Source organism: Chrysemys picta, chromosome 4 (assembly GCF_011386835.1).
Source record: "Chrysemys picta bellii isolate R12L10 chromosome 4, ASM1138683v2, whole genome shotgun sequence".
Taxonomy (NCBI): Eukaryota; Metazoa; Chordata; order Testudines; family Emydidae; genus Chrysemys; species Chrysemys picta.
Genome location: NC_088794.1, coordinates 9,614,896 through 9,641,670, shown reverse-complemented (window position 1 = coordinate 9,641,670; position 26,775 = coordinate 9,614,896). Strand labels below are relative to the sequence as shown.

The 26,775-nt window shown below is 50.5% G+C and overlaps 1 protein-coding gene and 1 pseudogene across 1 annotated transcript in view; both read left to right on the top strand.

Annotated features, from left to right (window-relative positions):
- LOC101949126 (zinc finger protein 420-like) lies at positions 1-26,105 on the top strand (annotated as a pseudogene).
- LOC101941665 (zinc finger protein 229-like) overlaps positions 16,690-26,775 on the top strand; it is a 140,725-nt gene continuing 130,639 nt past the window's right edge. The window contains exon 1 of the mRNA XM_065594342.1: positions 16,690-16,787. The gene's annotated coding sequence lies outside the window, so the exon portion shown is untranslated. The remainder of the gene's footprint in view (positions 16,788-26,775) is intronic.

Sequence of the window (26,775 nt, the reverse complement as noted above, 5' to 3'; positions counted from 1 at the left end):
GCGGCGCGGCGCGGGAAGGGTTAAAGGCTGGGGCGCTAAATCCGCCCTGGAGCAGGCGGGGCCGAGGAGCTTTCCCGTGCCAGGCCGGACACCTGGGTCCCCAGCCCGGCCCGTGCACAGGGCGGGTCCCCGCTGCAGCCCGGGGATCGGTCGATGAGCGGGGCGCAGGGGAGGGACAGAAACAGCCGCGGAGGCAGGAAATCGCTGCCCGGAGAAAAGAGGCCGCTGGGGGGTCGGAGTCGAGGGGGGCTGGAGAGACCCCCCCCAGCCAGCGCCAACGCTGGGCCAACGAGGGGGGGGGTCTGCAACTGAGCTAACCTGGGGCTTTATTTCCACCCCCCTAGTAGGGCAGTGACACATGGGCGGGGGGAGGGCTAATCCCAGCCCCCTCCCTGGGGTGTTACTGAGAATGTCGCACCTGCCCCAGGCCCAGAATAACGGGGTCCTGCTCTCCTCGGGGGATGCCCTGGGAACTCACTAGGCCCCTTTTCGCCTCTCTCCAGATTGTCTGTCTGAAGAGACACGCCCGGTCTGTCCCTTCCCTGCTACCACGGACCCCGCCTTGCCCCAGACCATGGCAATGGCTGCAGCGGGGCCGGCGCAGGTAGGATGCTGGTTGGGAGCTTGCTGGGGGCAGTGACTCCCCGGCCGGGCTCTGGCTGGTCCCGGCTGGGTGCTGAGACCCGGATCCCTCCCGCATTAGTGACCCCAGGGCTGGGGGCAGCAGCAGCTACTGGGGGGTGGTGCTGACCTGGACCAAGCGCTGCCCCGGGGTAGGAAGCGGCTCAGTGTGGTGGGGCCAAGCCTGGCCCGGGGTCCCACTTTGCACCAACGCAGCCTGGGGGCTCAGGGGCTGCAGCAGCCGGAGGGCTGGGGAGTGGCTTTGGGGCCCCAGGACACCACTCGCAAAGCCGGGAGCGTCCCTGGGGACTAGGAAGGGGAGGGCCCTGGCCGGGCGGACATGCGGAGCCGGGTGCGACCCCTTTCTCCCGAGTCCCTGGCCTGACAATGGAGCTCTGAGATACCTGAGCAAGGGGAGGGAGCTGGCAGTGAGCACAGGCCTGGGGCAGAGGCGGGGACTCCGGCCGGGGGGGAGGAGCCTGTTCCCTGCCCTGGGATTTGGGCCCTTCCCAGCGCCCCGCCCCAGAGCCCCATAGGGAGCTGAGGGTGACTCCTGTCCCCAGCCAGCAGGGCCCCGAGTCCCTGGGGGAGCTGTGGGGGGTCAGGGGGAGTCTCCCTGGGTCACAGCTGCTGGGCTGGGTGTTATCCCTGTGAGTTGCTCCCATAGAAACCGCGTCCCCTGCTGAGACTCCGGGCTGGGGGCTGGAGCGGAAGGTGCTGAGTGTGTAATGCTTGTGCCAGCAGCTCCAGGTGGCGTTCGAGGACGTCGCTCTGTATTTCACCCGGGAGGAGTGGGAGCTCTTATCCCAGCCAGAGAAGCAGCTATACCGGGACCAGATGCTGCGGAATTACCGGGCCCTCGTTTCCCTGGGTAAGGACCAATTTCCCTTCTTCTATTCGCAGCTGTGAATGTCTGGGTTCCCTTGAATCTTCAGCTGCCCATGTGCCACCAAGTGGTATTAAAAAAAATTAATCACAATTAATTGCACTGTTAATAATAGAATACCATTTAAATATTTTTGGATGTTTTCTACATTTTCAAATATATTGATTTCAATTACAACACAGAATACAAAATGTACAGTGTTCACTTTATATTTATTTTTTATTATAAATATTTGCAGTGTCAAAAAACAAAAGAAATAGTATTTTTCAATTCATCTCATACAAGTCCTGTAGTGCAATCTTTATTGTGAAAGGGCAACTTACACATGTAGATTTTGTTTGTTTGTTTGTTTGTTTGTTACATAACTGCACTCAAAAACAAAATAATGTTAGAGCGTAAAAGTCCACTCAGTCCTACTTCTTGTTCAGCCAACCACGAAGACAAGCAAGTTTGTTTACATTTGCAGGAGATAACGCTGCCCGCTTCTTATTTACAATGTCACCTGAGAGTGAGAACAGACATTCACATGGCACGTTTGTAGCTGGCATTGCAAGTATTTATGTGCCAGATATGCTACATTTGTAAGTTGCACTTTCACAATAAAGATTGCACTACAGTACTTGTATGAAGTGAATTGAAAAATACTATTTCTTTTGTTTATCATTTTTACACTGAAATATTTGTAATAAAAATAACAGTATAAAGTGAGCACTGTACACTTTGTATTCTGTGTTGTAACTGAAGTCAATATATTTTAAAATGTAGAAAAACATCCAAAAAATTTTAATAAATTTCAATTGGGATTCTATTGTTTAACAGCACATTTAATTGTGATTATTTTTTTTAATTGCAATGAATTTTTTTTGAGTTAATCGTATAAATTAACTGAGATTAATGGACAACCCTCGTCAGCACCTGTTGGAGGAGAACTCGGGTCTATAGAGCCTGGGGCTAATTTTAGTGTAACTTGTTTACTTTCATTATGTACCTCAGTCCTGGCACAGCGGTGGTAGCAAACAAACAACCGCTTCCAGGAATCCCAGCCCAGACACTGATGGCAGCAACTCTGCCTCAAGGCACCCACCCTTACCCAGTTCCTAGGGCTCAGGGTGTAACTTTACACTCTGCATGTTTGTGGTTTGTTTGTTTGTGTGTTTTACTAGTGAAAGAACCGTACACAGTAATATCCTTAACCTCTATTTATTACCAATCACCAAAACGGAATGCTCACGCTCAGCAGACAATGCTCACCACTCCCAATAAGGCAGACAAACTTTTCCTGCTGGCAACTCAGGATCAGGTTGTCCGGGGACTCCAGCTTCTGGGGGTGTTGAGGTCTGGCAGCTCTGATCTTTGGGCTGTGTTCTGGAGCAGGTGCCAAAGAACTTCCTGTTGGACCCCAGTTTATATAGTGAAACTTGAGTCCCGCTTAGCTGTACCTTTACCCAATCATTTTAAAGTAAAGTACTACAAAGTAAGTCTTTGACCAATCATAGATTCTAGGACTGGAAGGGACCTCGAGAGGTCCCCTGCCCTCGTGGCAGGACCAAATACTGTCTAGACCATCCCGGATAGATATTTATCTAACCTACTCTTAAATATCTCCAGAGATGGAGATTCCACAACCTCCCTAGGCAGTTTATTCCAGTGTTTAACCACCCTGACAGCTAGGAACTTTTTCCTAATGTCCAACCCAAACCTCCCTTGCTGCATATCTTAACATATTGGGAAACAATTTTTTACCCAATCATACCTTCGTTGATTTAAATGTAAAATTAATTATGCAACAGACAGAAACAATCAAAGAACCAGACAGAAACCATACAGATAAACAATAGAGAAGTAGGGAACGTAAAGGTAAAACAAAGTAGAGATTTCACACCCACAACTGTTGATAAGTGATTCCTTACCAGACAGAATGCTATCAGACCAAGTTTTCTTTAACTGTCATAAGATCTGTTTCTTTAGCTGGTGATGGTGGGTGCTATTAAGACAGGAGTCTTCTTAACAGCCCGATATTCAGGGCCGGCTCCAGGCACCAGCTTACCAAGCAGGTGCTTGGGGCGGCCACTCCGGAGAAGGGCGGCACATCCAGCTGTTCGGCGGCAATTCGGCGGACGGTCCCTCACTCCTGCTTGGAGCGAAGGACCTTCCGCTGAATTGCCGCCGCAGATCGCGATCGCGGCTTTTTTGTTTTTTGTTTGTTTGGCTGCTTGGGGCGGCCAAAACCCTGGAGCCGGCCCTGCCGATATTACATTGTTTTAATGTAATTTAGATGGAATGTGCAGATGTTTGGGGAGGGTATGGAAAACCGTTCTGAAGCGGCTGCCGGGGGAGGCGAGCATGTATCTGTTCAAAATGGAGTATGATTAGGGACTTCAGCATCTCTGTTTGCTCCTCCATTACTTTTATCATCCACTCAGTGGCCATTTACAGCGACATAATCAAGCACAGTGTCTACACTGACCCTTTGTTGCTAAAACTTTGCCTCAAAAAGTTCTACGCCTCTCATCGAGGTGGTTTTATTTTATCACCAAAACAGTTTTTGTCACCAAAAGTCGCATTGTAGCGTGTACACCTCCACTGTTTTGTCAACAAAACTGTGTAGTGTAGACAAGACCTTAGTAATAAAACTGATTCTTTCCCCCCCAAACAGGCTATTCAGGTTCCACACCGGACTTAATCCACCGGATCGAGGTAGGGGAGGCAGAGCTCTGGATCCAGGATGCCGAGAACTCCAGGGAAAGCTCAGGGCCTGAGAGCCCCTCCCGAGGTGAATCATTGTAACCCAATCCCTTAATGGGGCGGGGAATTCACCACTGGAACACCTCCCTTAGGGACGGGATGGGTTCTCCATCACTGGGAGTCTGTTGGAGATGGGGCATCTCTCTCTCAAAGCTCTGCTCTAGCTCAGCCAGCAGTTACTGGGCCGGAGGCAGGAATTGCTGGGGAGTTTCTCTGGCTGGGTTAGGCAGGAGGCTGGGCTGGATGGGCACAATGGGCTTCTCTGGGCTTGATATCTATGACCCGGGATGGGACCTAAGAGAGATGGGGCCTCAAAGCAGTGAAAGAGACATGAATTGGCAATGGGGAGGTGATGAGATGGGATGAGGAATGGGATAGTGGTATGTGACAGTGTGGTGGGGGATTTGAGGGGTGCTGAGGGAAAGAGAGCTCTCCTGAGGGAAGGACATGGGCTATGTTTACACAGAGGTAGCGCATTGGATTGGCGCATTGAAGTGGATTCATAAGTTCTAGATTCATTTCCTGAAGTGCTCCCTGTGCATCAGTTTCACCCTCTTTGTAATGGGGAGGGCTGTGAGGCCGTGAGGCTAACATCCCACTTTGTGTGTCAGGGCATCAGACTCTGTAGAGCTGGGGGGTGAGACAGGCCTACTGGTCCATAGTCCACAAAGCTCTCTTCTAGGCTTCCTTGCAGATAGGACTCCTTCTAGGGCAAGAGTTCTGAGCCATTTCCCCCTGCCGTTTAACCAGGACTCCTGGCAATATGGGAAGGGCATGGTGGCATTGACCCCAGGTCTAGGATCTACGGGAGGGAGCACAGTGGGACAACCTTTCTCTCATCCCCCTCTCTTCCTGCTCCCTCAGTGGCACAAACCCTTTGACACTTCAAACGAACATTGCTTCAGTGCTAATGCTTAGCTCGCCCATCAGCCTAAATGAGGTCTGTGCTTGTCTGTAGATCGCAGGCCCGCTGCGTAGGAGCCACGAACCCCTTCCTGCTTAACAGTATCCATTGATTGGCTTGTAAAACAATACAAAAGTAGTTTCAGGTTACATCACATAAATCCTGAGTAATTTGTCCCTTCCCCCACACCTGCAAGAAAAAACAAACTTCCAGTTTAGTTTTGCACAAGAAATGAAACATCAGGCCCAGGGGGAATGACTTCTTGAAAAGGACTCACTCCCCCACAGGAATAAGCTGTGTTGTTCTAAGCACCTTTATACTGGTCTAACTGTGTCCACATTAGAGGGATGTAGCCCTTTAACTAAACTGGTTTCAAAGTGGTATAGTTAAAACAGTACCAAAACGGGGGAGCAGGCCTCATGCGACAAAATGGGGGGAAAGCGACGAACCAACAACATAAAATCCTGATTGAAATAAAAACTAAATCAGTTTGAAAAGAAAAACCGGACCCTGTTTGTCCTGCATTCGCATGTAGGGGTCCTGGTCCTGGATCAGGGCCGTGTTGTACCAGTTTCCTGGGCACTCTACAATTTAAGCATAAAATGAGACACGAGGTGCATGCTCACGTGGGAGCAGGTGCTAGGTGCTGCACAAACAAGTTAGGGTAGAACCACCATAAGTCAGGCTGCAGATTTGTCACAGCATTTTGTATCAAATGGGCACCGACCATTCACAGCAGCACCCTCCACCCAGCACCGTGACCCTAATCCTGGCCTGGTGTGGAGAGGCTCGGGGGCTGGGGGGAGACTCGCGTGAGCTTGCCCCATGCTCACCCCACAGTGTTAGTCCCTGGAGCTCCTGGCTCTAGGACTTGTCCTGATTCCCTGCCCACACCCCACAGCAACAGTTCCTATCCCGTGGGGCTCACGTTTGATCTGTCATGGGTGGGACAGAGGGGCAAATGTGAGTGGCACTTTGGCCCTGGATGCCAGGTTACACTGTCTGGTGCAGGGCTTCGGGCCCAGCCCCGTGGGACAGGAGTCACTATTGCGGGGTGAGTCACAGACAAGTCACGGACAAATGGGAAAACTGAGCTATCGATGAGATTTTTCTCACTTTGACAAACCTGCAAACTTAACCGTGAGCCAACACCAGGATTCCCTCTGCTCTCTCCAGCAGGGCACGGGATCCCGGGAGGAATGAGGAGACGGTCTGAACGTGGGGTGAGTGTGGGAGGAAAGCTGGATCCCACGGCCCACGGGGGGAACCGTGGACAGGATGGAGTCAATCCCCATGCCGAGTGTGGGGATGGACTCAGCCAGAGACCAGAACTGGCTAAGCACCAGAGGCTTGCTGTGGGGCAGCAATCCCATGGCTGTGTCGACTGCGGCAAGAGGTTCAGCAACGCCTCCGCACTGAGCCAGCACCGGCGAACGCACAGCGGGGAGCGGCCGTACCGCTGCGCCGACTGCGGCAAGGGCTTCATCAGAGCCTCCGCACTGAACCAGCACTGGCGCACGCACACCGGGGAGCGGCCCTATCGCTGCACCGACTGCGGCAAGGACTTCGCTCAGCTCTCACACCTGTCAGCACATCAGCACACGCACACTGGGGAGCAGCTGTACCGCTGTGCTGACTGCGGCCAGAGCTTCTGCTGGGCCAAGTCTCTGCACCGGCACCGGCGCACGCACACCCAGGCGTGGCCGTACCACTGCGCCGACTGCAGCAAGGACTTCAGTGATGCCGCCTCGCTGAGCCGGCACCGGCGCACGCACACCGGGGAGCGGCCCTACCTCTGTGCCGACTGCGGCAAGAGCTTCGGCAACGCCTGGACGCTGACCCAGCACCGGCGCACGCACACCGGGGAGCGGCCGCACCGCTGCGCCGACTGCGGCAAAGGCTTCAGCAACGCCAGCACGCTGACCCAGCACCGGCGCACACACACTGGGGAGCGGCCGTACCGCTGCGCCGACTGTGGCAAGCGCTTCGGCAACGCCAGCACCCTGACCCAGCATTGGCGCACGCACACCGGGGAGCGGCCGTACCGCTGCGCCGACTGTGGCAAGGGCTTCAGCAACGCCAGCACGCTGACCAAGCACCAGCGCACGCACACCGGGGCACAGCCGTACTGCTGCACCACCTGCGGCAAGGACTTCAGCCAACAGGCAAACCTTACCAGGCACCTAGCCACACATGCTAATGCTTCTCTACCGTCACCAGGACCTGAGGGGCTTCTGGGGGCTGGTGGCTTGGCACAGCTCCAGTAGATACAGACCAGGCTGTGGTCCTGTCTTCATGATGCCCAGTGGAGAGTCCATATGGGGGCAAGGAAGGGAATTTGGCTGAGCACTGTGGGGAAAGGGCGGGCAGATGGATTGTGGAGATGCCCATAAGCTTATTGTGCCTTCAGAGCAATTGGTCATGGCCTACTCCATTAGTGTGACCCTCCCACCCCATCTAGCTGGGATCCACCTGTCTCTTTCTGTCTCTCTTTTACTTACACACACACACACACACACACACCCTCTAACTGGGACCCAGCCAGGAACTTCCCCCCACAACCAGCAGTTCCAGCCAGGACACTCCAGAGGTGGGATTTGCCGTCCCATCTCCGCGTTGATTGGTCTGAGGGACGGGGCGGGACAGCCTGTCCGTGTGATTGAAAGAAGACTCAGGAACTGCTCGTGCCGTCTATTTTAAATAGAAATGTGATCAATCAGAAATATATAAGGAATCTTTAACAAAGGTCTAACTATATTTCATATAAAAGAAGCTGATCCATTCTGTTGGCATGGGGAGAAGCCAGCGTGAAAAGTAAATATTTAAAGTGAACCAACCAAAATGTTCTCTAAGGCCTAATTGATTATGAGGCCTGATGAACTTTGTGACTGGCAGGTGCCCAGAGAGAGGGTCACATATGAAGTGATCCTACTGACCTGGTCACTGAGGTGTAGGAAACAAGTTCTGGTATGGAGGTGCCTAGAGTGGTCTTGTGTTATTTCACTAACTGTTCTCTCCTGTTGCTGGTGGACCAAGCACGTGAATCAAATGACTGTATATGGCTGCGTTATGAACTACTACCCAAGGACAGTGCCATCCAGGAGGGGGAAGAGACTTTATTCTAACTTCCAGAACATTGCTGCAGACAGCTAAGATGGAAAGAGCATGGAGTCAGACACACTGGGCCAAAGGAGCACGGAGCCCATGGAAAGGAACTTGCAGAAAGAGGTTACTGACTGGAGCTGAGCCAGCAGTGCATGGCCCAGCGCGTCTGACCTAAGTGGAAATGGCACAAAGTGTTTTACACAAAGACACTGGAGTTTTCTCCAGGAGTTGCAAGAGGTCTCGTTTTCTCATTGGACGATGAGAAGGGACATAACTCATATCCTGGCTGGACTTTTTTTTGCCACGAGTCCGGATCACTTCCTGATTGGGCCACATTAGCTTTGCCCATCAGAAAAGGTATAAAATGTCCTGCTCCCTGAAACAGAAACATCTGCACGACAGTGCTGGTGAGTGGGAGCATACTTGCCTGGCCAGGTTGAGCGCCTCGTACTGGGTAACAACTAAAATCTGGTCGCTGACAAGCACCACTGAGAAATTCTCACAGAGAACCGGCGTATGGCTGTCACAGCACCTTGAGTGAATCACCTGAATGAACTCCCTCTCTGTCTCTAGAGCCAGCCATCGCAGTGGTGAAGCTGAGCTGGAGAAGTCACCTCCATGCCAACTCCAACTGATACATATAGCAAAATGACATTTATCATAGACTATCAGGGTTGGAAGGGACCTCAGGAGGTCATCTAGTCCCACCCCCTGCTCAAAGCAGGACCAACCCCAACTCAATCATCCCAGCCAGGGCTTTATCAAGCCGGGCCTTAAAAACCTCTAAGGATGGAGATTTCACCACCTCCCTAGGTAACCCGTTCCAGTGCTTCACCACCTTCCTAGTGAAATCTCCATGTATTGTTTACCCAATTGATGTCGTGGTTGTGTTTAAACTAAATGCTTCATATCAGGGTTAAAACCCTCTGGACGACTAAAATCTGTGATGTGTCTTTGTATTTATTTCACTAGTCATGAGTTGTCTAGAAGTTACACTGAATCACTAACAGGCTAGGTTTACACTATAGAGCCTATGTTGATGGGGCTATACCAGCATAGTTACCTAGTATAGATGGAGTGTATGCTGACAGAAGATGTTTTTCTGCTGGGGTAGGAACAGCAACTTCCCGAATTTTGAGCATATGCAGGCTACAGCAGCACATCTATGGCTGTGCAGTCATAGCACCGTAGTGTAGATTGTTGCTAAATAGACAAAAGGGCTTATTTGATCGATTTGATCTCTAATAGCACTGTTAAGCAATTAAAATTGCGATTAATCATGCGGTTAATCGTGTTTAACAATAATAACACCATTTCTTTAAATATTTTTGGATGTTTTCTACATTTTCAAATATACTGACTTCTGTTACAACCCAGAATACAAAATGTACTTCAGATTTATTTTTGATTACAAATATTTGCATGTAAAAAAACAACAAGAGAAATAGTATTTTTCAGTTCCCCCATTACAAGTACTGTAGTGCAATCTCTTTATCATGAAAGTTGAACTTAGAAATGCAGAATTATGTACAAAAAAACCTGCATTCAAAAATAAAATAATGTAAAATTGTAGATCCTGCAAGTCCACTCAGTCCTACTTCTTGTTCAGCCAGTTGCTCAAAGAAACAAGTTTGTTTACATTTGCAGGAGATAATGCTGCCCGCTTCTTCTTTACAATGTCACCTGAAAGTGAGAACTGGCGTTCGCATGGCACTGTTGTAGCCAGTGTCACAAGATATTTACATGCCAGATGCGCTAAAAATTCATGTCCCTTTATGCTTCAACCACCATTCCAGAGGACATGCATCTATGCTGATCATGGGTTGTGCTCAATAACGATCCAAAGGAGTGCAGACCGACACATTTTCATCATCTGAGTCAGATGCCCCAGCAGAAGGTTGATTTTCTTTTTTGGTGGTTCGGGTTCTGTAGTTTCCGCATTGGAGTGTTGCTCTTGTAAGACTTCTGAAAGCATGCTCCACACCCTGTCCCTCTGAGATTTTGGAAGGCACTTCAGATTCTTAAATCTTGGGTCGAGTGCTGTAGCTATCTTTAGAAATCTCACATTGGTACTTTTTTTATGTTTTAACAAATCTGCAGTGAAAGTGTTCGTAAAACGAACAACATCCTAGGTCATCTGAGACTGCTATAACATGAAATATGGGGCAGAATGTGGGTAAAACAGAGCAGGAAGCATACAGTTTTCCCCCCAAGGAGTTCAGTCATACATTAAATTAATGCATTTTTTTTTTTAAATGAGCATCATCAGCATGGAAGCAAGTCCGCTGGAATGGTGGCCGAAGCATGAAGGGCATACGAATGTTTAGCATATCTGGCACGTAAATACTTTGCAATGCTGGCTACAAAAGTGCCATGTGAACGTCTGTTCTCACTTTCAGGTAACATTGTAAATAAGAAGCAGGCAGCATTATCTCCCGTAAATGTAAACAAACTTGCTTGTCTTAGCGGTTGGCTGAACAAGAAGTAGGACTGATTGGACTTTTATGCTCTAACACTATTTTGTTTTTGAGTGCAGTTATGTTAAAAAAAAATCTACATTTATAAGTTGCACTTTCACAATAAAGATTGCACTACAGTACTTGCCTAATTAACCCCAATAAACATTGCATTGTCTGCACTTTGGTCTTCTGCTTTCTGTCTGGGTGTCAAGAACCAGGTGAAGGGAAAGCCCTTAACACCTAATTCCCATTTTCAAAAGTGACAAACTCCTGAGAAGCCTAAGTCTCCTTGAAAGCCAATGGGATTTAGGACCCTATGTAATTCTTGAAAATTTCACCCCTGCTCTGGCAGTTTCTGTTATCTGACAATGAGCTCAGCTGTAGAACAACCATAAGATACTGAGCCATAGGCAGGAATTGCTGGGGGCATTACCTGTCCTGGGTTACAAAGGAGGCCAGAGGGGATGGGCAAAATGGCCCCTTCTAGCCTCAAAATCCTTGAAAATATTGTATTGGCCTTTAAAAATCAACCTGTAAACTAAAACAAAAGCAAAGTAAATGAATCCTTCCCTAAACAGTAACTAGCACAGCATTGCCCACTGCACATGTCCAAAAACAGTGAACCAAGCCTCAAAAAATCAAGTCAGTTTAAAAACCATGAGCCCCTACAAAATAGGTTTTGTTTATTTGCTTTGTTGTTTCATAGCCATTAGGGGCTGCATTTCCAAGGTTTTCTCTCAAGCCTCGGGGCTTATCCTTTTTTGAAAAGACAGTGAAGGTTTTGGCATAAACAATTCCAGGAACTGGGGATTTCAGGAATATCACCCAAATATCCCAAGTCATGCCACCACCACCCCTCCCACTTTACAAGTGGCTCTGGAGTGAGGACATGGGCTGTCTGTGACTGACCAAGTATGTCTTGGGTCACCACGTCCCTGGGCTGTTTGCCTGTTCTCAAGCAGCTGCCCATGCCACTTCTTGCCCCAGCTTTATTCTTGCTTAATACCCACCAGCTGCTCCAAGCCCGGGCAAGTTAAGCAGCTGCCTAGGGCAGTAGATTCGCGGCACTGCGATGTGATCCCCCCTCAGCTAGCTTGCTGGGCGCCGCCCCAACCTGATGCACATTCACTGGTCCTTAAAGCATGTGGCTCTTGTCCCCTTTGAAATGGAACTAGACTAAGGCGCGTTTATAAATTGTTTCTGTGCATCTGCCGGGTACACACGGTGTGCGCGTGGCCTACACACGTGAACACAACGACCCCGATCCCCACCGCAGGGTTGTGGTGGAAAACACTCCCGGTCTGCTTCCTCTGGGGGATGGTTGCAAAACGGGAGGGATGGGGTTGTGGTGGAAAACACTCACACTCTGCTTCCTCTGGGGGGATGGTTGCAAAACGGGAGGGATGGTGTTGTGGTGGAAAACACTCACACTCTGCTTCCACTGGGGGGTGGTTGCAAAACGGGAGGGATGGGGTTTGTGGTCGAAAACACTCACACTCTGCTTCCTCCTGGCTAATGTGCCAAATTGATCTATTGCATGATTGAGGCATGCTGTTTCACTTTTTTGTGTGTGAATCCGTGAAAGGGGAGGTAAGGTTTGGGGGAACGGAGCATGCCCCTGAGCCCAAGTTGAGACCACAGTGGCCCCTTTTCATTTTTTCCACTGGCTTCTCCTTGCTTAGTTCCAATGACTGGGCTGCTCATGCACCTGTCACTGGTCCAGGGATGGTTGCAAAACGGGAGGGATGGGTTTGTGGTCGAAAACACTCCCGGTCTGCTTCCTCTGGGGGATGGTTGCAAAACGGGAGGGATGGGGTTGTGGTGGAAAACACTCCCGGTCTGCTTCCTCTGGGGATGGTTGCAAAACGGGAGGGATGGGGTTTGTGGTGGAAAACACTCACACTCTGCTTCCTCCTGGCTAATGTGCCAAATTGATCTATTGCATGATTGAGGCATGCTGTTTCACTTTTTTTTGTGTGAATCCGTGAAAAGGGATTTTTTTGACTTTACTCTTCCAATTTGCATCATATACAAAGCAATTTTGGGGGCCCCTTCCATAAAAAAAAGTTGCAATACTCTAGTAACATGTATTTGGAAATGTAAAAAATAACCAGTGAAATACATTCAAAAATTAATTTGTAATAATTTGAAAATACACTAAATCCAACATTTGAAAACATTAAATGCTTTAATGGGATGTAGACATTTGCAGTTACATAATGGGCTCTCGCTGGGTGATGGTGATGGTTGGTGCAAATGGGCTCTCGTTGCCTGGGGGTGGTGCTGCTTGCCCAGGGCTCCGGGGGGAGCTGGGCTCTGGGTTGGGAGGCGCCCGGCTCACAGGGGCTGGGCTCAGGGATGTGGGGAGATGGGGTCAGGGGGGTGTCCGGCTCAGAGGGGCTGGGCTTGGAGCTGGGGGTCATGGCTGTGGGGGGATGGGGTCAGGGGGTTGTCCAGCCCCTCCCTTACCATGCCGCTTATCCCCTCTACCGGAGCCTCAGCGTGCCACATCCAGGATGCCGGGGGATGGGATGGGGGAAGACGGAAGTGTGGGGAGTCTCTGACATACTCCGGGCCTGGGGCAAATTGCCCCACTTGCCCCCCCCCTCTGGGCGGACCTGCTGAATAGTGGTGATTGGGAATGGGCTGGGGGGGCGGGGGAGTGTAGCAGATGACAATTTGAGGTGAATATTCTCTTGGCCAGATTCTACTGGGTTTATGGTGCTGTGTGCTATGGACTGGAGTGAATAACCAAGAATCTGGTTAATAATTATTCTCTAAATTCAGCTTTCTTCTTTCTCTCTCTGTGAATTATCACTAATTCAAAATAGTGGTGTGCAAGTTGACTGGATAATGATAATAGCATAATCTCTTGTTAGAACATTGTAAACCCTACTACCTGTTTTTTATATAATACTCTCACTATACATAATACAAGAAATCCCTGATGTTAGAACCTGGCTATGCCAATGCTGTAGGGGGATCATCACCCAGCAGCTGGGGGCCACCATGTGGGCTCGGCAGGGCTGCTGGCCACGGGGCCAATGGCTGTGGGTGGGATCTCAGGAGTCATGTCCCAGGGATATGCCCCACTCCCCAGCACTGCTCCAGCTCTGAGCTGTCTCCACTGCCTGGGACCTGTGGGGCCCCACCTGCCTCCCCAGGGAAAGAGCCACCTGGGATTGGTGCAGAGGCTGGGCCAGTCTCAGCCAGTCCCAGAGGACGGCTGGGGGAGGGGGAGAGTGTGGGAGGCTCAGCTGGGTCCTGCCAGGCATGTGGGTCCTGAGGGAGCCTGGCCCGGGTAGGCCCTGCTCCTGCTCCAGCCTGGCTGATTGCACCCCCAAGGGCCGGAGTTATCCTGCCCCAGGACAAGCTCTGGCTGCGCTGCCGGCTCAGCCTGGCAGACACAGTCACCTCTCATCACGGCCGGGTATTGTGGCTGGGGGTTAGGGTGTGGGAGAGTAGGTCTCTAGTGGGTCTGGGGCGGTGCTGTGCAGTGGGGGGTGGGGAGATCTGTGTGTGTTGGGGCACTGGGAAGTGTGCAGGGGTCTGGGTGGGGCACTGTGCAGTTGTGGCAGTGGGGCGGTGGGGGGCACTGGGCAGTGAGGGAATCTGTGGGGGGGCTCTGGGCGGGGAGGGGCAGGGCACTGTGCAGTTGTGGGAGGGCTGTGGGGGGTCTACAGCTAGGGGGCACTGGGCAGTGAGAGGATCTGGGGGGGGGTTCGGAGTGGTCTGTGGGAGAGCACTGGGCATGGGGGTTTGTGGGGGTCTTTTCATGTATTCACACACAAAAACGTGAAACAGTGCGCCTCAATTGACCAATAGATCAATTTGGCACATTAGCCAGGAGGAAGCAGACCGTGAGTGTTTTTGACCACAAACCCCATCCCTCCTGATTCACAACCCCATGGACCAGTGACAGGTGCATGAGCAGACAAGTCATTGGAAATAAGGAAGGCGGAAGCCAGTGGAAAAAATGAAAGGGGCCACTCTGGTATGAACTTGGGCTCAGGGGCATGCTAGCCAGGAGGAAGCAGATCGATGAAAGGGGCCACTCTGGTCCCACCTTGGGCTCAGGGGCATGCTCCGTACCCCCAAAGCTTACCTCCCTTTTCACGGACTCACACACAAATACGTGAAACAGTGCGCCTCAATCGTACAATAGATCAGTTTGTCACATTAGCCAGGAGGAAGCAGATCGACCAAAGGGGCCACTCTGGTATCACCCTTGGAGTCATGGGCCCGCCCCGAAGGGGAAGAAGCATGATGGGAGCACAGGGCCGGGCTGGCCAGTGTGCGTCTGGCAGCTCCCGGTTTGTAAACAGTGCCATTGTACTGGGCTGGGTGGAGCAGGGTTGTTCCTGCCGTGCCATGACCCATCTCCCATTGCCCCCGGCCAGCCCGTCGCTCTGAGGACTCTGCCCCCCATGCCCCATGTCCCCATTTCCCCCCTGGGGGACCAGAAATATGTATAGCACCAGGCCCACAAAAAATTAATCCAGCCCTTTTTGGGGTGCAGGCTCTGGGATGGAGTTGGGGTGCAGGAGGGTTGCAGGCTATGGGTAGTTTGAGTGAGGGGTGCAGGCTCTGACCTGGGGCATGGGATTGGGGTACAGGAGGGGGTGCAGACATGTGGGCTCTGGGAGGGAGTTAGCAACTCAGCACGTTATATAAGAGAAATGAACTGCAGTGATTTCATATAGGCATAGAAACTGATAGAAGACACTTTTACATATTCAAAATGTGAGAGGCAGAGTTGGAGGGAGGGAGTGTCTGTACAATATTTCACCGCATTCAGTCTCCTGGCTGGATCAGTAACGTAGCCGTGTACAGGGCTGCCCAGAGGATTCAGGGGGCCTGGGGCAAAGCAATTTTGGGGGCCCCTTCCATAAAAAAAGTTGCAATACTATAGTAACATGTATTTTGAAATCTCAGTGAAATACATTCAAAAATTAATTTGTAATAATTTGAAAATACACTAAATACATTATTTAAAAACATTAAATGCTTTAATGGTATGTATACATTTACAATTACATAATGGGCTGTTGCTGGGTGATGGTTAGGATGGGGTCGGGGTGGGTGCCCCACCCCTTACCATGGCGCTTACCCCCTCTCCTGGAGCCTCAGCGTGCTGCGACCAGGAGCGGCCCCGGACAGGGTTGGAGCCACCGCGCTGCAGTACACCAGGGCCGCTCCCGGACGCGGCATGCTGAGACACCGGGGGAAGATGGAGGCGGGGGCAGCCTCCGACATATTCGTGGGGGCCCCTGCGGAAAATTGCCCCACTTGGCCCCCCCGTCTTGGCGGCCCTGGCCCTGCAACACTTGTATAGGATAGAGAGGAGCTGCGTTGATTAAGCTTTGACAGGCTAGGAATTGGAGGCCTGTGCCTTTAAGACCCCAGCCCCAGGAACCCGCCCCCTGCTCCGAGGCTGACATGCAGCGTCCCTGTGAGAACAACAAAAACAGCCTCTGCCCCCCCCACACCCCTAGATTAGCGAGCACAGTGGGTGGCTCATCCCACGGGGTCACTGTTCCCCCCCTCCCTAAACGGGGGTTTTGTACCCGCACGGGGTCTGGCAGTGTCTTCTCACCCCCCACCACCGATTTTTGCCCTTCAGCCCCTCTTCTGACGCTAGCTACAGTAGCTTGAACCCCCCAGGCCAGTAAAATTCTGCCCCCTGCTCAGACCCTGACAGCCCCCCACTGCGATTTGCCCCCTTAATCCTTTTAAACCCCCCCAAAGAGGAGGCAGCAAATCGTAAGTAGAAGTAAGGGCAGAGAGAGGGCAGTGGCTACAACGAAGGTTACTGGGCATGCTCAGTTCGAGTGAGCATGCTCAGTACACCCAAAGTAGCAAAACGGGAGCGAGAGCACGGAGCGCAGCAGGGCTGGGGCCGGAGGCGGGGCCTTCCCGGGCTAGCCTGGCCCCTTGGGTCCCAGCCCGGCCCGTGCGCAGGGCGAGAGGCGGCCCTGGGGAGGCACCAGCCTGGGGGCGGGAAGTCGCTGCCCGGAGGAAGCGGCAGGGGCCGAGCCCGGCGATGGCTGCAGCGGGGCCGGCGCAGGTAGGACGCGGGGCTGGTCCCAGCTGGGGGCTGAGGGGGGGCCGCCCCGGAGCCCCGTGGGGAGCCGAGGGCGACTCCTGTCCCCGGCCAGCAGGGCCCCGAGTCCCTGGGGAGCTGTGCGGGGTGGGGGGGAGTCTCCCTGGGTCACAGCTGCTGGGCCGGGGGTTCCCTGGGAGTCGCTCCCCTAGAAACCGCGTCCCCTGCAGAGACTCCGGGCTGGGGGCTGGAGCGGAAGGTGCTGAGTGTGTAACGCTTGTGCCAGCAGCTCCAGGTGGCGTTTGAGGACGTCGCTCTGTATTTCACCCGGGAGGAGTGGGAGCTCCTATCCCAGCCAGAGAAACAGCTGTACCGGGACCAGATGCTGAGGAATTACTGGGCCCTTGTTTCCCTGGGTAACTAAGGACTTATTTATCTTTACTCACAGCTGTGAAATGTCTGGGTTCTCTTGATGCCTCACCTGCCATGTGCCACCCCGTGGCTGGGTAGTGGCAAATGTCAGCCTCTTTCTGTTCGGCTTCCTGTTGAAGAAATCAGGGCTACAGACCCTGGTTCTAATCTTAGCGTAACTTGTTTATTTGCATTACCTACCTCACCTCAGTCGTGGTACAGGGCTGGTTACAAACAGCAGCACATGAGCAAATAAGGCAGGGAGAAAACTCTTCTACTGCTTGTAGCAGCTCCCTACCTCTCCAAAAGAATGAATATCATAAACTTAACAACTGCACATCTTGAATACTATATGCAGATATGCTCGCCCCAGCTCAAAAAAGATATAGTAGAATTGGGAAAGGTTCAGAAAAGAGCAACAAAAATGATTAGGGGTAGGGAATGGATATGAGAGATTAATAAGACTGGGACTTTTCAGCTTGGAAAAGAGACAGCAAAGGGGAGATATGATTGAGGTCTATAAAATCATGAGTGGTATAGAGAAAGTAGATAAGGAAGTGTTGTTTACTACTCCTAGCACACGAACTAAGGGTCACAAAATGAAATTAATAGGCAGCAGGTTTAAAACAAATGAAAGGAAGTATTTCGTCACACAACGCACAGTCAACCTGTGAAACTCCTTGCCAGAGAATGTTGTGAAGGCCAAGACTATGACTGGGTTCAAAAAATAACTAGATAAGTTCATGGAGGACAGGTCCATCAATGGCTATTAGCCAGGGTGGCCAGGGATGGTGTCCCTAGCCTCTGTTTGCCAGAAGCTGGGAATGAGCGACAGGGGATGGATCACTTGATGATTACCTGTTCTGTTCCATCTGGGGCCCCTGGCATTGGCCACTGTCGGAAGACAGGATACTGGGCTAGATGGACCTTTGGTCTGACCCAGTAGGGCCATTCTTACGTTCTGATGTGCTGGGCTGCACCAACACATAAATGAGTCTCTCTCCCCAAAACTTTAATAATAAAGCTGATTCTCCCCCCCCGTCCGCCCGCCCGCCCCCAAAACAGGCTATTCAGGTTCAACACCGGACTTAATCCACCGGATCGAGCTAGGGGAGGCCAAGCTCTGGATCCAGGATGCTGAGAACTCCAGGGAAAACTCAGGGCCTGAGAGCCCCTCCCAAGGTGAGTCATCGTAACCCAATCCATTCTGATTTACACACCTGCTAGCAGAGGGCTCCTTAATGTAGAAGGCAAAGGCAGAGTGAGATCCACTGGCTGGGAGCTGAAGGGGTTGAATGGAGTCTGGGAATTAGGGGTCAGTGTTTATCTGGGTGGGGAATGAACCACTGGGAGAGCTACCCTCAGGACATGATAGATTCTCCCTCCCTGGGAATGCGGTGTGACTTTCTCAAAGCTTTCTTCTTGTTCAGCCAGGAGGTAGGAGTCACTGGGGGAGCTTCTCTGGCTGGGATTGGCAGGCAGCCAGGCTGGATGGGCACAATGAGCCTGTCTGGCCTTGATATCTATGAATCCTAGAAATGTAGGACTAGAAGGGACCTCAATAGGTCATCTAGTCCAGTTGCCTGCACTGAGGGAGGACTAAGTAATATCGAGTCCATGCCTGACATGCTCTTAAAAACTTCCCATGATGGAAATTCCACAATCTCTCCTAGGAATTTGTTCCGGTGCTTAACTACCCTAACCGTTTGGAAGCTTTTCCTAATGTCTAACCTAAATATCCTTTGCTGCAATTTAAGCCCATTACTTCTTGTCCTGGCCTCAGTGGATAAGAACAACAATGTATCACCCTTCTCTTTGGAACAACCATTTACGTTCTTGAAGACAGTACTCCAATTGAGGCCTTATCAATGCTGAGTAGAGTGGAAGAATTACTTCTCGCGTATTGTTTGCAACGCTCCTGCTAATACATCCCAGATATTTGCCTTTTTCCCCCCCAACAGTATTAAATTGTTGACTCACTTAGTTTGTGATCCACTATAACCCCCGATGGTTTTCTGCAGTACTCCTTCCTAGGCAATTATTTCAATTCCGACCATTTCTCCATTTTGTCAAGATCACTTTAAATTCTAATCCTGTCCTCTAAAGGGCTTGAAACCCATCCCCAGCTTTGAATAATCCATAAGCTTTATGAGTGCACTCTCCAAATCATTTATGAAGATATAGAATAGAATCAGACCCAGGACAGATCCCTTTGGGATCCCACTCGATATGCCCTTTCAGCTCATTAGAGAATGATAAGAACCACTCTCTCAGTGCAGTTTTCCAACCAGTTGTGAACCCACCTTCTGGTAGCTTTGCCTAGCCTATAATTCTCTAGTTTGTTTTTGGGAAGGTCATGTAAGACAGTATTGTGACGGGTTGGATCACAGAAACTCCCTTGAGACTGTCACCTGATGGGCTGGGACTACCTCTGAGCCCATTTTCCCTGGCAGCTTGGGACTTCAGTACCTTGCCTTGTTTGAGCCAGACACGCTTGCCTGCTGCAAACACAGATCCAAGTCTGAACCACGTCCCCCAACAGCTGCAGGCTTAACTGAAAACAGTTTAAGAAGGGCTCCTGTCTCCAGCACTCAGATACCCAGCTCCCAGTGGGGTCCAAACCCCAATTAAATCCGTTTTACCCTGTATAAAGCTTATACAGGGTAAACTCATAAATTGTTCGCCTTCTATAACACTGACAGAGAGAGATGCACAGCTGTTTGCCTCCCCCCTCTCCCCCCAGGTGTTAATACATACTCTGGGTTAATTAATAAGTAAAAAGTGATTTTATTAAATACAAAAAGTAGGATTTAAGTGGTTCCAAGTAATAGACAAACAGAACAAAGTAAATTACCAAACAAAATAAAACACGCAAGTCTAAGCCTAATACAGTAGAAAACTGATTACAGATAAAATTTCACCCTCAGAGATGTTTCAATAAGCTTCTTTCACAGACTGGACTCCTTCCTAGTCTGGTCCCAATCCTTTCCCCTGGTACAGTCCTTGTTCCAGCTCAGGTGGTAGCTAGAGGATTTCTCATGACTGCAGCCCCCTTTGTTCTATTCCACCCCCTTATATATCTTTTGAACAAGGTGGGAATCCTTTGTCCCTCTCTGGGTTCCCACCCCTCCTTCTCAATGGAAAAGCACCAGGTTAAAGATGGATTCCAGTTCAGGTGACACAATCGCATGTCACTGTAAGACTTCATTATTCACTTGCCAGCATACAGGAAGACTTGCAAGTAAACAGCCATTTACAACTAATTGTCTTGGTTAATGGGTGCCATCAAGATTCCAAGCCACCATTAATGGCCCACACTTTGCATAATTACAATAGGACCTCAGAATTATATTTCATATTTCCAGTTTCAGATACAGGAGTGATACATTTATACAAATAGGATGAACACACTCAGTAGATTATAAACTTTGTAAGAAGAACAGGAGTACTTGTGGCACCTTAGAGACTAACAAATTTATTAGAGCATAAGCTTTCGTGGACTACAGCCCACTTCTTCGGATGCATACCGAAGAAGTGGGCTGTAGTCCACGAAAGCTTATGCTCTAATAAATTTGTTAGTCTCTAAGGTGCCACAAGTACTCCTGTTCTTTTTGCGGATACAGACTAACACGGCTGCTACTCTGAAACTTTGTAAGGATACCATGCTTTTGCATGAAGCATATTCCAGTTACATTATATTCACACTCATTTGCATATTTTCATAACATCATATGGAGTGCATCATCACAAGTATCAAAAGCCTTACTAAATTTGAGATGTGACATCTACTGTGTCCGTCCTGTCCACAAAGCTTGTTACCTGTCAAAGAAGGATATTAGGTTGGTTTGACATAATTTGTTCTTGATAAATCCATGCTGACTGTTACTTATTACTTTATGTCCATCTAGGTGCTCACAAATAGAATGTTTCGTTACTTGCTCCATTATCTTTCCAGGTACTGAAGTTATGACTGGTCTATAACTTCCTGAGTTGTCCTTATCCCCTTTCTGTACCTAGGTACTATATTTGCCCTTTTCCCATCCTCAGGTCCCTCTATCATCCTCCACAACTTCTCAGAGATAATCGCTAATGGCTCAGAAATCTCTTCATCCAGATCCTTAAGTATTCTAGATGTATTTCATCATGCCATGCTATGCCATGCCAACTTGAAGACCTGTAACTTGTCTAAATAATTCATAACTATTTCCTTTCCTATTTTAGGCTCAGATCCTACCCCATTGACACTGATGTTCACTATGTTAGTCAGCCGATCACTGCTAACTTTTTTGGTGAAAACTGAAACAAAAGAGGCGTTTAACTGTTTGGCCATTGCTGTGTTTTCTCTTATTGTCTTTCCCTCCATTTAGTAATGGGCCCAGCCTGTCCTTGTTTTCCCTCTGCCTTTCTATGTATTTGTAAAATGCTTTGTTTTCCCCCCCTTATATTACTGGCTAGATTAATTTCCTTTTTTGCCTTGGGCTTTCTAATTTTGTTCCTACATGCTTGTGGGTTTGGTTTGGTTTGGTTTTTTTTTTTTAATATTCATCCTTTGTCATTTGACCTAGTTTCCACTTCTTGTCTGACTCTTTTTTGAGTTTCAAGTCATTGAAGATCTCCTGGTTAAGCCAGGGAGTCTTGTCATCATCATACTTCCTATCTTTCCTACTCATTGGCTATCTGTGACCGAGGATGGCACCTAAAAATGATGGGGCCTCAAAGCTGCGACAGAGAAATGGAGACGAGATGGGGAGGTGATGAACTTGGAAGAGGTGTGGGGTGGTGGATTTGAGGGGTGCTGAGGGAAAGAGAGAGTTCTCCATGGTAGGTGATAGCACATGGCTGCATTTCCCTAGTGGGTAGGACTTTGCAACAGGATTCAAAACATTTTGGTTCAGTTCTAGAAGTGAGTCACTACAGCTTCCCCATACCTCAGTTACTGTGTAATGGAGAGGACACTGGGGCTGTGAGGATAAAATCCATCTGTGTGTGTCAGTGGATCTGGCACTGGGGGGGCAGACAAGCACCTGGGTAGAAAGACACACCTGCCGGTCCATAGACCATATCACACCCCTGTCTCCCTTGCCCTCACTCTGAGGAGAGGGGTACATGGACTGGTGGGGGGTAGGAGGGGAGAGAAAGAGAGAGACTGTGTGAGCTGCCTGCTGCAGGGCAAACAAGCACCTGGGTAGAAAGACAAGCCTGTCCGGCCATAGACCACAACACCTTCTAGACTTCCCACACCTCAGAAAATCATACCAAGGTAGGGGCGCCCTAGAGATTTTTCAAATGGGTTTCATGACTCTGCCCCCCCCCCCGACTCAAGCTGTTGTGCTGGTGTCCTGTGGCCCTGGGCACCTGGATCCAGACATAGCTCAGATGGGGCAAAAACCTGCTCACAGCCTGGGAGAGCATCCCCGAGTCACTGGCCCTTGGCAGAGAAAGCGCTGTCCTCTCAAGGTTCCCACCCCACCCCCTCTCTGCCACTTCACTTCACATGTGACCTCTCAGACTGGAGAAACATGTCCCCAGCGAGCAAGGAGAAAGCTGGGAATGACTCATGGCAGGATCAGTCATGTACGATGCGTGCGAGGTCATGCCATGCGGAGACACCATTTTGTAGAGCAGGTTTTCAGTATTTGCAGCGTTTCACTGTAATGCGCTAAAACTGCCCCGCGTTCCAGGCAGCTGCTTCTGGGGGTGCGGATGACGCACGTGGGGGCCAGAGGAAATTGTCCTGTGGGCCACGACTTGGAGTATCCTGGTATATGGGCTGGGTGTGAGAGAGGGGGTGGAATGGCCTTTGTCACATCCCCTCTCCCCCTGCTCTCTCAGTGGCACGAAATCGTTGTCACTTACATTGCTTCAGTGTCAATGCTTAGCACAGCCCTCAGCCTTAAAACAGTCTGTGACTGTAGATCAAAGGCCTGTTGGGTGGAAGCCATTCACCCCTTCCAGCTCAGCATGGTTACTGATTGGCTTGTGACACAATACAGACATGTTTTTCAGGTTACATCACACAAACCCTGAGTGACATGTCATCCCCTCAATGCCCCCCTCCCCCCCCTCCCCCGGAAGGGTTTTAATTTTGCACAAAGAATGAAACAGGTTCAGGGTGAATGACTTCTTTAGAAGGAATTCCTTGAAAAGGACTCACTCCTGCACAGGAATAAGCTACGTTGATGTAAGCAGCTTTATACCGGTCTCAATGCGTCCACAGGGGATTGTAGAGCCTAAACTAGTTTCAAACCAATATAGTTTAAACAGAGCAAATACGAGGAACAGGAGACCTGCTGTAAAACAGGAGACAGTACAGAACCAGCAACATGTAAATAAACTCCTCTGATTGAACTAAAACCATAATCAGTGTGAAAACAAACCCCAGACCCTATTTGTTAGCACTTAGCGGCCCTAGTTCTGGATGAGGGCCCCGTTGTGCCCGGCGCTGGGTGTATCCTGGGTAAGCTACAATTTAAGCATCAAACAAGACCCAAGAGGCGCATGGCACACATGGGAACAGGCGCCAGGTGTTGCACAAACAACATAGGATAGAACCACCCTGAGTCAGGCTGCAGATGTGTGTCGGCATTTCATATCAGAAATTATGGAGCAGTTATAGTAAATTTATTAAAAGTCACAGGTCACTAAATTTTTACTGTGACGGCTCCATGATTTTTAACAAAACCTGCCCTGCTCCTCGTCCTGCCCAGGGGCACCAACCCCCCAGCAACCCCCCAGTGCTGCAACCCTATCCGCAGGCTGAGGCAGAGGGGTTGGGTCGCGCTAGAGAAGATATGAGTGGCAAGTCCATTCACTGAAGTTTGTCCCACCTCCCCCACCATCATGACTGGGGGCGGGGGAATATCTGAGTGGCGCTGTACACCCACAGGCAAGGTCTCAGTGCCCGGAGTGAGTCGTTGGGTCCAGCCCTGTGGGACAGGAGTCGCCATTGCAGGGTGAGGCACCGATCCAAAAAACAGTCAGGGACAAATGGGGAAATCGCTCCATCCATGACATTTTTCCTTCCTTGACAAACCTGTATAGCCTTAACCGTGAGCTAACATCAGGATTGCCTCTGCTTTCTCCAGCAGGGCTCGGGATCCTGGGGGGACCGAGGACACCATCTGAGTGTGGGGAGAGCGCGGCAGGAACGCAGGATCCTACATCCCACAGAGGGATCCATGCACAGGACGCAGTCCATCTCCGGGGTAAACTCAGCGAGAGACTAGACCTGGTTACACACCAGAGACTCCCCACGGGCCAGTGTCCCCATCGCTGCACTGACTGTGGGAAGAGCTTCAGGCAGGCCTCAATCCTGAGAATACACTGGTTTACGCACACCGGGGAGCGGCCACACCACTGCTCTGACTGCGGGAAGGGCTTTGCACAGAGCTCAAACCTGAGAGCACACCAGCGCACGCACACCGGGGAGCGACCACACCGCTGTGCTGACTGCGGCAAGGGCTTTGCACAGAGCTCACACCTGAGACTACATCAGTGCATGCACACTGGAGAGTGGCCATACCATTGTGCACACTGTGGTAAGGGGTTCAGTAGTGCCAACACACTGACGCTGCACCAGCGCACGCACACCGGGGAGCGGCCGTATCGCTGTGCTGACTGTGGGAAGAGCTTTGCACAGAGCTCAAACCTGAGGACGCACCAGCGCACGCACACTGGGGAGCGACCACACCGCTGTGCTGACTGCGGGAAGGGCTTTTCACGGAGCTCAAACCTGAGAACACACCAGCGCACGCACACTGGGGAGCGGCAGTACTGCTGTGCCGACTGTGGTAAAAAGTTCAGTAGTGCCAACACACTGACACTGCACCAGCGCACGCACACCGGGGAGCGGCCGCACCACTGTGCTGAATGTGGGAAAAGCTTTGCAGAGAGTTCAAAGCTGAGAATACACCAGCGCGCACACACCGGGGAGCGGCCACACCACTGTGCTGACTGCGGGAAGGGCTTTGCAGAGAGCTCAAAGCTGAGAATACACCAGCGCATGCACACAGGAGAGCGGCCGCACCGCTGTGCTGACTGTGGCAAGGGCTTTGCACACAGCTCAAACCTCAGAACACACCAGCGCACGCACACCGGGGCGCAGCCACACCGCTGTGCTGACTGCGGGAAGAGCTTTGCACGGAGCTCAAACCTGAGAAGACACCAGCGCGCACACACCGGGGAGCGGCCGTACTGCTGTGCTGACTGCGGGAAGGGCTTTGCACAGAGCTCAAGCCTGAGAATACACCAGCGCACACATCAGGGAGCAGCCACACCGTTGTAACGATTCTAGTAAGAATTTCAGCAAAACCATTGCACTGACCAAGCACCAGCGCACGCACACTGGGGAGAGGACATTGCGATGCATTGGCTGCAGCAGGAGTGTTGCACGGGCCTCCTCCTTGCTACAACATCGGTTCATTCACAGCCAAGAACAGCGATACAGCTGTGCTGGCTGGGGCAAGCTCTTTGTTAGATTGGCCAACCTCACCCGGCACCCGGTCACGTACCCCAGTGCCCTTCTGCCACCGCCAGGGCCTGAGGGGCTTCTGACGGTCTGTGGGCCTGACACATCTCCAGCAGATGCAGATCAGGGAATGGTCCTGTCCCCGTGATGCCCAGCAGAGAGACTGGGGAGATAGGGAACAGGACTTGGCTTAGCAGTGTGGGGAAGAGCAGACAGGTGGAGGGAATTTAGAGCAGATGGTCACAGCCTACTGCATTAGGTGGGATCCAACCAGGTCTCTCTCTTTCCATCCCACACTTGCTCCCCCTCCCCCCATCTCGATGGGACCCAGCTAGGAAATCCCCCCCGCCCACCTACCTTGGTTCCAGACAGAGGATGACTCTTGGGTGACATCACTTCCCACCAAGTCATCTCTGTGTGTTCATTGTTGCTTAATAAAAGCAAACTCTCTGAAAGATAACAAATATTTGTGTCCTACACATACTGATTACTGTTGACACTGAAACACACATGCAGTTTATTATGTTGAGAATTATGAAGAAAGGGATAGATAATGTTGGGAATAATTAAGAAAGGGATAAATAAGACAAAATATCATATTGCCTCTATATAAATCCATGGTACACCCACATCTTGAATAGTGCATGCAGATGTCATCGCCACATTAAAAAATAAGATGTATTGGAATTGAAAAAGGTTCAGAAAAGGGCAACAAAATGATTGGGGTATGGAACAGCTTCCATATGAGGAGAGATTAGTGAGACTGGAACTTTTCACCTTGGAAAAGAGATGATTAAGGGGCATATGACTGAGGTCTATAAAACCATGACTGGTGTAGAGAAAGTAAATAAGGAAGTGTTGTTTACTACTTCTCATAACACAAGAACTAGGGGTCATGAAATCAAATTAATAGGCAGCAGGTTTAAAACAAATAAAAGAAAGTATTTCTTCACACAATGCACAGTCAACCTGTGGAACTCTTTGCCAGAGGATGTTGTGAAGGCCAAGGGTTCATATAACAGGGTTCAAAAAAGAACTAGATAAATTCATGGAGGATAGGTCCATCCATGGCTATTAACCAGGATGGGCAGGAATGGTGTCCCCTGCCTCTGCTTGCCAGAAGCTGGGAATAAG